The sequence below is a fragment of the Pinus tabuliformis genome, chromosome 1_2, assembly GCF_031772625.1.
Source record: "Pinus tabuliformis cultivar Carrire ecotype Pingquan chromosome 1_2, CPIR1, whole genome shotgun sequence".
Classification (NCBI taxonomy): Eukaryota; Viridiplantae; Streptophyta; class Pinopsida; order Pinales; family Pinaceae; genus Pinus; species Pinus tabuliformis.
In genome coordinates this window covers 54,538,062-54,550,831 of record NC_142298.1, presented here as the reverse complement: position 1 = coordinate 54,550,831, position 12,770 = coordinate 54,538,062, and positions in this window count along the sequence as shown.

The following is a 12,770-nucleotide window of genomic DNA, read 5'->3' as shown; positions in this document are numbered from 1 at the left end:
TTTGTAATTAAATATAATTGCTTGTATTTAACTAAAATGAGCTTAAACTAAGAACTAATTAATATACTCTTTATTATTTTAAAACTACATATTATTATAAGTTTTTATTTAGTTTATGTAGTTTTAAAATAATAGAGAGTATATTAATTAGTGTTGAAAAGTGTGCAACAAGAAATGCTTGTTGAGAATGCAACAAGATGATGGAGCTTAGTGAAAAGAGTCGCCTTCACTAAGTGGGCCCGCAGGCAAATTATGGCGCAAGTTCTATTTTTTATCACAGTGTGGATGATCACAGTGTGGGTGATCACAGTGTGGGTGATCACAGTATGAGTGATCACAATGTGGGTGACCACAGTGTGAGTGATCACAGTGTGAGTGATCAAAGTCTATTTTTAGACTGGCTGTCAAAAATAGAAAAGTCAAATATTATTGTCTCATAATAATATTTGGACTATAAACTTGATCTTATACTCTTGGAGCACTTCAGGATGAGCTACGGATGTGGTACATGAAGATCCCAGAAGGAAATACATGGTTACCTATGGGATGACTAATATTTGCATGCAGGACTTCAGTTAGAACTCAAGTGAGTTGAGTTTAGTGGACTGGATGTGCAGTTGATGGAGTTGTGTTCAGTTTAACTTTGTTAAACTAGTTGTATTTAGTCTAACTGATCAATAGACTAGAGATGAGTTGGGTGAATTAGTTATTAATTAATTCACAAGTTATTAACTCATAATGAAACTATAGAATACATCATTTAACTCAGTTGCATGTCAGTGCATGTTCAGTTCAGCAGGGACAGGTGTTAGAGGATCAGATTGCTATCAGTTGTGACTATAGCTGTGCATGATGATTTGCACAATCAGAGGGATTGAGTATGCCAATGAATTGGCCAATATCAAGAATTGTAGCCTGTGCTCACGTCCAACAGAGTGTGAGTGATTATTTGTAGGTCAAATACGAGTTTGGTAAGCCATTCTCATCAGTTCTTGAGCAGGTATTGAGCTGGAGAGGCAGGCAAGCAGTGGAATAGATTTGGAGATCAGATCTGAGTTGTATTGTGTGTAACAGGTGGAACTGGTACTGGATTGCTTGTGCTAAGCATTGTACTTTGTAATGTTACATGATTCAATCAATATAATATACAGATAGTTGGGGTTTTTAGCGAGATGCTTTCCCCGGGATACATACTGTGTTTATGAGTTTGATTGATGCTTCTATGTGTGCCTGTGAATGTTTCTGCTTCTGTAAATTGATGATCAACGTAGAGGAGCTCATGTATTGTGTATGTATTCCGCAATAGTACATGATCAAGATAATCTTTGTTGAATATGTGTTAAATTATTCAAAATTTCTACATGGTATCGGAGCTGCTTGATTTGTAGAAGATATTTTTATAGGATATCAAGCGAGGATTGATCATCGGATCTATTATTCAGAAAGTGTTTACATTTTATTTCTTCAGGCAGAGTCTGTGATCGGGCCAGGTAGCCTCTGGATTCATCCTTCTTTTGGAAGGTGAGATATCCGGTGAATGCCCAGACAGTCAATCTATGTACAAGAAATACTTTGTTCTCACGAATTCTAGATCAGAAGTGGTTGAGTTTTTGAGCTGGTGGAATTCGAATTTAATTCCAAAGCAAGAGATAAAACTCAGAAACATTCAGTGTGAGAATGGAGAAAATATGCCCCAGTATCTCACGAAGTTCACCCAATGCCGGGATGAGTTGGGAAGTGTGGGGGTGACTGTCGGATGAGGATGGTGAGTCTAGCACTCCTTGACCTTCCTAAGAGTTGGCATAGCTACCAGGACTCGATGAATGGAAGGGAGAAACTGCCAAATTGGGAACAACTATGGTCGGATTTGATGCAGGAGGAGATTAGACGGAGCACCAGAGACGGTTCTTCATCCATGCAGGATGAGGAGAAATGTGCCTTAGCGAGTAAGGCGAAGAAGGGGAAGGGGAAGGTTTCTCTTTCTGAATCCAATTCTTCCAATGATGGGAAGAAGGTTGACAAGGCGAAGGTGAGATGCTTTCATTGTCATGAGTTGGGTCATTATGCTACTAATTGCTTAAAGAAGAAGTCCAAGAAGGGATCCGGGGAAGGATCTAAAGGTGAGGCACTTACTTCACAGTTTGAGTTGGATTTCACACTCTTCGCATGCATGGTTTCATCCATGATGGGAAGTGGTTGGTTTCTTGACAGTGGAGCTTCTTTCCACATGACCGGTGACAAAAGTTTGTTCAGTACTTTGGAGGAGAAAGATCTCCAGATACTCATAGGGATGGGTAATGATGAGAAGTATAGTGTCTCAGGTGTAGGCACGGTTATTTTTCAGAGGGAGCATGGAGCTCGCCTTACCTTGACCGATGTCAAGTATGTACCAGGACTGAAGAGAAACTTGGTGTCAATCGCGATGCTGGAAGACAGAGGCTATGATGTAGTCTTCAGTAAGGGAAAGGTTTTCCTTAGACACATCATCACCAGACAGGTGAAGCAGATTGGTTCACGGGTCAAGAACCTGTATGCTCTTGAGGTTCAAGATGCATGCAAAGCCTTGAGCAGCAAGGCAACTGATGGAGACTTGGTGGTTGAGAGGGAGCATATATTACCTCTCAACATGTAGAGCCAGAAGAAGTCTCAGACGATTGTGGAGGAGCCACGATTGGTGCAGCAGCTTCAGGAGGTTGTGGAGGAGCCACAACAGGGGAAGCTGAGAGAAGATCGAGTAGAGAAATATACTCATCCAGAGACCTCCAGTAGGGGGAAACTTCGAGCCAGGTGGGCTGAGGGATCGCATGCAGCCATACCTCCAGGTAGGAGGTGGGGTGATGTGGATTGATCATCCCAAGGAGGAGGGGCAGGATCCTTGAGGTATCCAACCTCTTGGATGAGACCTTGCTATGGGAGCCCCAAATGTGTAGTAGCAGGAATTGACTGATTGGGTAGAGACAGATGCGGATGGAGCGGCAGAGAGAGCGACAATGCAGGGAATCCCAGGACAGCGCATAGCTAGCAGGCTGCAGCAATGGGAGAGGCACAAGTGTTTTGCACAGTGCTAGGTGGCACAGAGAGGTGTGAAATGGTGCGAGATGCATGGAGATGTTGCAGTAGCGTAGATGTCAAAGAGGGAGCACTTGTCAGTAGCAGGTAGAGCTTCAGCATCAGAGGGTGTTTCTATCCCAACAGGGAGGTCAGTTGGGAGGTGCAGTGCGGATGCAATGCTGGGAGATAGAATCAGCAGCAGCACGGATGCAGTCAGAGATCAAAGTGACAGAGGCTAGAGCAGTCAGATACTGAAGAGCACAGAGATGCAGAGTTTCAGTCGACAGAGGCAATAGCAGTCAGAGACTTTGATGACAGAGCAAGTGGACCGGCCAGATGTGTTGCATGGAGAACATTCCAGAGTTTCAGGATCGGGTTTGAGAGGAAGCCTTTCTTGTTGAGAGGGAGTGTTGAAAAGTGTGCAACAAGAAATGCTTGTTGAGAATGCAACAAGATGATGGAGCTTAGTGAAAAGAGTCGCCTTCACTAAGTGGGCCCGTAGGCAAATTATGGCGCAAGTTCTATTTTTGATCACAGTGTGGATGATCACAGTGTGGATGATCACAGTGTGGGTGATCACAGTGTGGGTGACCACAGTGTGGGTGACCACAGTGTGAGTGACCACAGTGTGAGTGATCACAGTGTGAGTGATCAAAGTCTATTTTTAGACTGGCTGTCAAAAATAGAAAAGTCAAATATTATTGTCTCATAATAATATTTGGACTATAAACTTGATCTTATTCTCTTGGAGCACTTCAGGATGAGCTATGGATGTGGTACATGCAGAACCCAGAAGGAAATACGTGGTTACCTATGGGATGACTAATATTTGTATGCAGGACTTCAGTTAGAACTCAAGTGAGTTGAGTTTAGTGGACTGGAGGTGTAGTTGATGGAGTTGTGTTCAGTTAAACTTTGTTAAACTAGTTGTATTTAGTCTAACTGATCAATAGACTAGAGATGAGTTGGGTGAATTAGTTATTAATTAATTCACAAGTTATTAACTCATAATGCAACTATAGAATACATCAGTTAACTCAGTTTCATGTCAGTGCATGTTCAGTTCAGCAGGGACAGGTGTTAGAGGATCAGATTGCTATCAGTTGTGACTATAGCTGTGCATGATGATTTGCACAATCAGAGGGATTGAGTATGCCAATGAATTGGCCAATATCAAGAATTGTAGCCTGTGCTCACGTCCAACAGAGTGTGAGTGATTATTTGTAGGTCAAATACGAGTTTGGTAAGCCATTCTCATCAGTTCTTGAGCAGGTATTGAGCTGGAGAGGCAGGCAAGCAGTGGAATAGATTTGGAGATCAGATCTGAGCTGTATTGTGTGTAACAGGTGGAGCTGGTACTGGATTGCTTGTGATAAGAATTGTACTTTGTAATGTTACATGATTCAATCAATATAATATACAGATAGTTGGGTTTTTAGCGAGATGCTTTCCCCGGGATACATACTGTTTTTATGAGTTTGATTGATGCTTCTATGTGTGCCTGTGAATGTTTCTGCTTCTGTAAATTGATGATCAACGTAGAGGAGCTTATGTATTGTGTATGTATTCCGCAATAGTACATGATCAAGATAATCTCTATTGAATATGTGTTAAATTATTCAAAATTTCTACAATTAGTTCTTAGTTTAAGCTCATTTTAATTAAGTACAAGAGATTATATTTAATTACAAATGGATATAAATATGTCTAACAAAAACTAACTAATTGATTAATTAATTAATTAATTAACTAATTAATTTTCCTTTCTCTATCTCTTGGTCCAGTGGAGTTGCATAGTGTAATGTAGCCGTTTCCTTGGTCAAATGTAGTTATTTCTCTCTATTTAACTTGCAGCCATGATCTGGTTCTTCATCTTGTCCTGAGGATGAACCACATAATGAATTTTAATGTAAGTTTTGCCAAAAATACTTCTCAATAAACTTGATATGGATCACAAAAGCCTAAATTCAACAATTATAATAATTTTAGATAATTTTACAACTATTTTTAACATAAAAATAAAATCCTAAATAAGTCCAAATAATTATCTTTATTAAACTTTTGTAAATCAACACAAAAATCACCATCATTATTATCCATTTTTTAATTAATTAAAAATTTAATAAAAATATTAATTTAAAAAAAACGAAAATCTTATTAAGATTTTAAAATTATATTAATTATTTAAAATAAAAAATATATAAATAGTTTGTATATATCCTTTTTTTCATTTATTTGTTAAAACACCCCCATACATATACATAATTATAAGTTTACAATTAAAAAATTACCGATTTGTTGTTTCCAGTGAGCTGCCAAGTGCATGAATGCAAGCTGTCAAGCATTCACATTCACTCACAACCATTCATTCACTCATTCATTTCTTAAGTGGAGTTCCCTTGACTTCTCATTCATTGCGTGGACGGTGGACCTCATAGCTACTAATAAACTTTTTTGGGAGTTTGCGTTCATCTAGAGATATTCTAGCAGGTCTGTTTAAATTCAGGTACACTTAGATTTGAATTGAAAATCCAATTCCATTTGTGGGTTGAGCTTGTTAATGTTTGGTTAGAAGTCTTACTGAGAATTAATTATGTATCAATATGCTATTTAAGGGGCACAATTAGCCATGCTCCGTCTTAATCGTTGTTGAAAATAGCAACAAGAAATGATAAAAATAGAATCTATAAATTCCAATTTTAATTTGTCCTGGAATTAAAATTGTGAATTAAAATCGAATTTAGTCTCACCAGCTACTTGGAAATAATTAATTAAGGAGATAAGATTGAGTTATATTTGAGTTGTAATTAGTTAGCTCACTTTACTGAGTTAAGTCCAGTTAAATTAGTTCCAAACTATTTGAGGAACTAATTGTGAGTTATCAGTCAGTTGGTGCATGCATGCACTCAACTAGTGTACTCCAGATAACTAAAGATTCCCTCATTACAAACTCATGCATGTCTATTCAGAGAAAGACCCAATTGAGCTAAATGTCAAGGACAATGTACTATCAGTTGCATGTGTTTTCCTATAAAGGAAACTCATGCATGCAGTCAAGGTAAGGTTCCTTGAGGATTGCGCAATTCTGACAGTGTGTTAGAGCAGTGTGTGAGAGCAGTGTTCCACTGGGTGAAGGAGATCATCCTAGAGGAACTGCGCAAGGAAATAGGATCTTGGAGGGCAGAGGAAAAGGCTTGTGAGAAGCTTTGATTGCTTGTGAAAATCCAGGAGGATTGTACTGAGAGCTGGCTAGCTGTGAGAGATAAGGCTTTGTATAATTATGATATATTTCCACCTTGTATGATAATACAGATAGTGGGGTTTTTAGCTGAGGCTTTCCCCAAAGTATTTTCATGTGTATTGTGCATTGATTCTTCTTCTTCTAGTTATATGTGTTCAGCTCTATCTTGCTCAATCTTTTAGCTTCCGCAAATTGATAGTAGAAGTAGATTATAGTATTTTGCTTTGGTATATTACATTATCGGGTTAATCTACAGTCAGATTTTCTACATGGTCTTAGAACGAGATTTGTAGAGAATTTGAAGAACTTCCACATGGTATCCGAGCCAAGTTTATCGGAGCTATGAATAATATACTGAGAAGAGAATTCAAAATTTGAAGTTTGGGGTTGCAGGTGAAAATCAAATTCTTATCATACTTCAAGGTTGGCCAATGGCGTTCTATGGCATGAGACTCGAGTATGCCTTGGAAGGCAACTCGAATTACATAGCATGGAAAGATCGCATGGAGGTTGTATTAGAAGACAACGACTTGAAGGAATTCATTGATCAAGAAATCCAAAAGCTAGCTTCAACTAATGCACAAGTGTTGGCTGAGTGGAAGAAGTGTGTGGCGAAGGCGAGACAGATCATCCTTGAGGGAGTTGGAGACCATATTGTCTCGAGTCTCCATGGGAAGGATACTCCATTTTCAATGTGGAAGACATTGAAGGACCTCTACCAGAACAATAGTGACGAGAGGAAATTGGCGCTCAAGGATAAGCTTCGAAGAATCAAGATGGAGAACGATGATACTATTTCTACATATCTGAACAAGCTCACCACTTGCAGAGATGAGCTTAGCAGTGTGGGAATAACTATTTTCGATGATGATATGGTGAGTCTTTCTCTCCTTGGCCTTCCAAAGAGCTGGAATAACTACCAGGACACTGTGAATAGAAGCGAGAAACTGTCAGATTAGGAACGACTGTGGTCGGATCTGATGCAGGAGGATATTAGGAGGGAAGAAGGGTGACAAGTGTAAAGTGAGATGCTTTAATTGTCATGAGATGGGACATTATGCAACTAATTGCCCATCAAAGAAGTCCAAGAAGGGATCCTCGGTAGGATCATAAGGTGAGGCATTAGCCTCTCAGTTCGAAATGGACTTTACCCTCATCACATGCATGGTGTCATTGATGATGAGTTGTGTCTGGTATCTTGACAATGGAGTCTCATTCCACATGACAGGCGATAAAAGTTTATTCAATACCTTGGAGGAGAAAGACCTCAAGATGCGCATAGAGATGGGTGATGACGAAAGGTATAGTGTTTCACGAGTGGGCACAGTTGCTTTTCAAAGGGAGCATGGAGCTCCTATCACCTTAACAGATGTGAAGTATGTGCCTGGACTGAAGAAGAACTTGGTATCAGTCGTGATGTTGGAGGACAAAGGCTACAATGTTGTCTTTAGTAAAGAAAAGGTGTTCCTTAGACTCATCACCACGAGATAGGTGAAACAGATCGGTTCACGAGTTAAGAACCTGTATGCTCTTAAGGTTCAAGATGCATGCAAAGCCTTGAGGAGCAAGGAAAATGTTAGAGACTTGGTGGTTGAGAGGGAAAGTAAATTACCTCTCAACATGCAGTCCCATAAGAAGTCTCAGACAATTGTGGAGGAGCCACAATTGGAAAAGTGGGCAGAGGGATCACATGCAACCATACCTCGAGGTGTGAGGTGGGGCGATGTGAAGTGATAGTATCAAGAAGGCTTATATTGGGTAGGGTCCATTGAGAGGTTTTATCTCATGGGTTGTACCTTGCTACGGGAGCCCAAAGTACATAGTAGCGGGAGGAATCAATGGGATTAATGCAGTCAGAGATCAAAGTGACAGAGGCTAGAGTAGTCAGATACTTAAGAGCACAGAGAAGGATTGACAACAGTGCAGAAAGGCAGAGTTAGCCGAAGCACAAAGTTTTCAGTTGACAAAGGCAATAGTAGTTAGAGACTTTGATGACAGATGCATCATACTAATTCAGGTTGGATGTTTTTTTTTTTTGTTTCTGGAGTTGTTGGAGCAACAACACTAGAGAGAAGTGTTGCATGCATAACATTCCAAAGGTTCACGATCGGGATCGAGTTGAATTCCTTTCTTGTTGAGAGGAAGTGTTGAAAATAACAACAAGAAATGATAAAATAGAATCCAGAAATTCCAATTTTAATTTGTCCTTGAATTAAAATTGTGAATTAAAATCGAATTTAGTCTCACCAGCTACTTGGAAATAATTAATTAATTCATTATGGATTAATTAGTTGGAGAAATTCAAGTTAGAAGTCTTTCTGAAGTCATGCAACAGTTATCCCTTGAATTAAGGAGATTGTCCCATAATTAAGGAGGTAAGATTGAGTTATATTTGAGTTGTAATTAGTTAGCTCACTTTACTGAGTTAAGTCCAGTTAAATTAGTTCCAAACTATTTGAAGAACTAATTGTGAGTTATTAGTCAGTTGATGCATGCATGCACTCAACCAGTGTACTCTAGATAACTGAAGATTCCCTCATAAAAAACTCATGCATGTCTATTCAGAGAAAGACCCATTTGAGCTAAATGTCAAGGACAGTGTACTATCAGTTGCATGTGTTTTCCTATAAAGGAAAATCATCCATGCAATCGAGGTAAGGTTCCTTGAGGATTGCGCAGTTCTGATAGTGTGTTAGAGCAGTGTGTGAGAGCAGTGTTCCACTGGGTGAAGGAGATCATCCCAGAGGAACTGCCCAAGGAAATAGGAGCTTGGGAGGCCAGAGGAGAAGGCTTGTGAGAAGCTTTGATTGCCTGTAAGCATCCAGGAGGATTGTATTGAGAGCTGACTAGCTATGAGAGCTAAGGCTTTGTATACTTTTGATGTATTTCCACCTTGTATGATAATACAAATAGTGGGGTTTTTAGCTGAGGCTTTCCCCAAAGTATTTTCATGTGTATTGTGCATTGATTCTTCTTCTTCTGGTTATATGTGTTCAACTCGATCTTGCTCAATCTTTTAGCTTCCACAAATTGATAGTAAAAGTAGATTATAGTATTTTGCTTTGGTATATTGCATTATCGGGTTAATCTACAGTTAGATTTTCTACATGGTCTTAGAACGAGATTTGTAGAGAATTTGCAGAATTTCTACAATGGCTACTTACCACCTTCATCTTTCTCTTTGATTCATGTGAGGGGAATGAGATAGGCGCTATTATAAATAACACATACAAACTGTTCCATAACCACCAAGTCTGTAATCTTGCAATTTGTGATTCCTATCTCAGCTAATTCAACAAACAAAAGAAAGGGGGAAGATTGTTGGCATCTTTGGTTCAAGGGGAAGTTTCGTAGATTCAATAAGAGCGTATATGCTAAACCAAGAACTGCCAAAGATGAAGTGAATGATGTTTTTTGAGAAAACATTTTTTAGATTAAATTTTAGAAACAAAAAATAAAAAGAAATATTTATTGGTTGCTTTTGTTGACATTTAAATGCAAATAGTACAGTTTAAACTACCCATACGAGATCTTAACCAAGATCAGTGGTCATTTTGGAAGCACCAACACAGAGCTCCTTTTGAGACAGAAGAGGGAGGGATGATTTTTGGTTTCTTTGGGTTACATGGAACTCTATTCGATTCAATCGGAAAGTATATGTTGAGGCCAAGATGAAGCCATGTATTGTGTATATGTGATTAATTTATTTATTATTTCAACTGAAATATTTACTTATATCAAATCTGGTAAGGCGCCAAACATATTTTTGGATAACTTTTATATTTATATAAAAGTAGTAAAATATTTTCATTGTTACTTGCTCAAATTTTCATATCTCTTCATAGTTGTGTCCAGAGACTTAATATCACATAATTCCCATAAAAATGTTTCATTCATAACACTTAGGTATTATGTTTATTGCATCCTATCAACTAAATAGAGGAGAAATGAATATTCGCCCTACCAGGTAAGCGTACAAAGACCTTAGAAAAAAAAAAAGAGGGGCTTCAGAGATTTGTGCTTCAAAAGTTGTGGAGGACAAAATATGAACCCTTTTTCATCTTTTGTCGAACTCTCAACACTTTCAAAATTCTGTTGATGTTAGTTCAAAATCTGTTGAGGGTTTGAAAATGATGTTACCACTTGGAATATGATTTTCCTATAGTTTCCTTCAATTAGAAACCATTTTATTTCTTTGATTGGAGCTTTGACATGCTTTATGGAATATTGAACTCAGTCTTTTGACTATATTTCATATGTGTCTTTTGGATTCTCCACTAAGAAATAACTCTTTAAACTCAGAAATTGTAAATTATTTCTAATAAAAATTATAAAATTACGTATGTTGTCGAGTATAACATTCACTTTGTTCCGGGCAAATGTCAAAATCAATCATATCGATCACTACACTAGAGTCGTCAGTCACATTCAACCCACAAGTGATTTTTGTTACTATAATTTTTTTTTTTAATTATGTAGTTGATTTCAAATTTTAAAATTTAATTATGAACTTATTTTTTGTTTTATTCTTGGGAAGATGATCTTCCCAAAATTTCTATCTCTTGCTTGTATCTTTGCACTTTTTGGAACAATTATTAATTACTTTAAATATTTTTGAACTTAAAATTTACAACTTTATAATTTATCTAATATAAATTAAAAATAATAAAAATAATTCAATATTATATTTTTTCCAAACAAATATAAAACAATAAAATTCAAAAAATATTTTTTTAAATAATAATAATTAACTTCATAAATAATACTAATAATAAAATAACATATAGCGAAGATTAGAATAAACTCTCATGAGCTCCATAGTGAAACAGGTCGTTGGGCAGTTCCTAAAACACCATGGATGGAAAGGATTTGCCATCTCTGTGAGAATAGGAACATCGAGGATGAAAACCACTTCCTCTTAGAGTGCCCCGCGTACAACCACATTAGATCTAAGTTTCATAATCTCTGTCGCAATACTGACCTCCCTAGCCTTTTACGATGTCAAAATTATAGTGAGCTCGGGAGGCTTCTCTCCAAGCTTTTTGAGCATCGGAATAAAATCTTAAATCAAACTAAATAATTTGTTTTTTTAGGTCCGATAAACCAAAATTTGGTCTCAGTGAACATTAACCATCATCATAAAACTAATTAATAAAACATTTGTTTTTCACATCATATACAACTTTAATGAATACTTTTCATAATAGTTATTAAATTCTTTTTTCCTTAAATAACATTTACTATACAGATTATTGAGATGTTATACTATTTGAAATTCCTTTTATCCTCTCTCTGCATATAAACATTTTAAATAATATATGGATTAAAAAATAACATTAAAAATATTATATAAATTTATATAATTTTTTAAATAAAATAATAAATTTAATTATGATATATAATATATTTTAAATATATTACAAAAATTATAAGCCCATCGCATATTATTAAACACATAAATTTTCAAATCAAACATGTATACAACCAAATACACAATCAAATCACTTCATTTAAAAAATACTATAGTAAACATAAAATATATCCTTAAACCTCAATACTACATACAAATAAAAATAAAATATCAAAAATATAAAATATCTTTAAACCTCAATACTACATAAAAAAAATAACATACATATATAAAAATAATTTTTTAAAAATTGTAACAACTACCCTTACTTCGAGCTACAATTGCTCTATTCAGATTTGAAACGTACATATATATAAAATAACTTTTTTTTAAATTGGACTTAACAACTACCTTTACTTTGAGCTACAATTACTCTATTCAGATTTGATATGTGATAGCTTTTATGAAGGTATTCAGATTTGATATGTGAAAGCTTTTATGAAGGGAAGGAGTATTAAATGATATATATGCTTCAACTATAATAATTTTTTAAAAATTGGACTTAACAACTACCCTTCTTTGAGCTACAATTGCTCTATTCAGATTTGATATGTGATAGCTTTTATGAAGAGAAAGAGTATTAAATGATACCAAGGTATTCCAAAAAGATTGCCAATTAAAAACTAAAAAACACACAACACAAAACATTTACATGTGAATAAAAACTACTCAAAAATTATATCTATATATATAAAAATTTAATTCCATTCAAATACAATCTTAATTATTATCTTAATATTCCAATTAAGATAATTTATATGGGAATGTGTACTTTCTTGTTGACAAAAGAATCCAAAGCATACTAGGAATCTTACACGAATTTTGTTTTTTATTTGAGAAATGTAATTCTCCAAAACATGGACCATCACATAAAAGTGGTTGGCACCATTTGGCTGCACACTTCACGTGCTATGTAGTTTTTGCACGGAGACACATTTTGTTTGATGGCAACTTCCTTTACTTTTTCGTTAAATTGACAGTGCTAACCCCTAAAGAGATGTATTCAACAATTTTTTTTCAAGGAAAAAAAGAGATCATTCTTTTTATTAAAGAAAAGAAGTACAATCA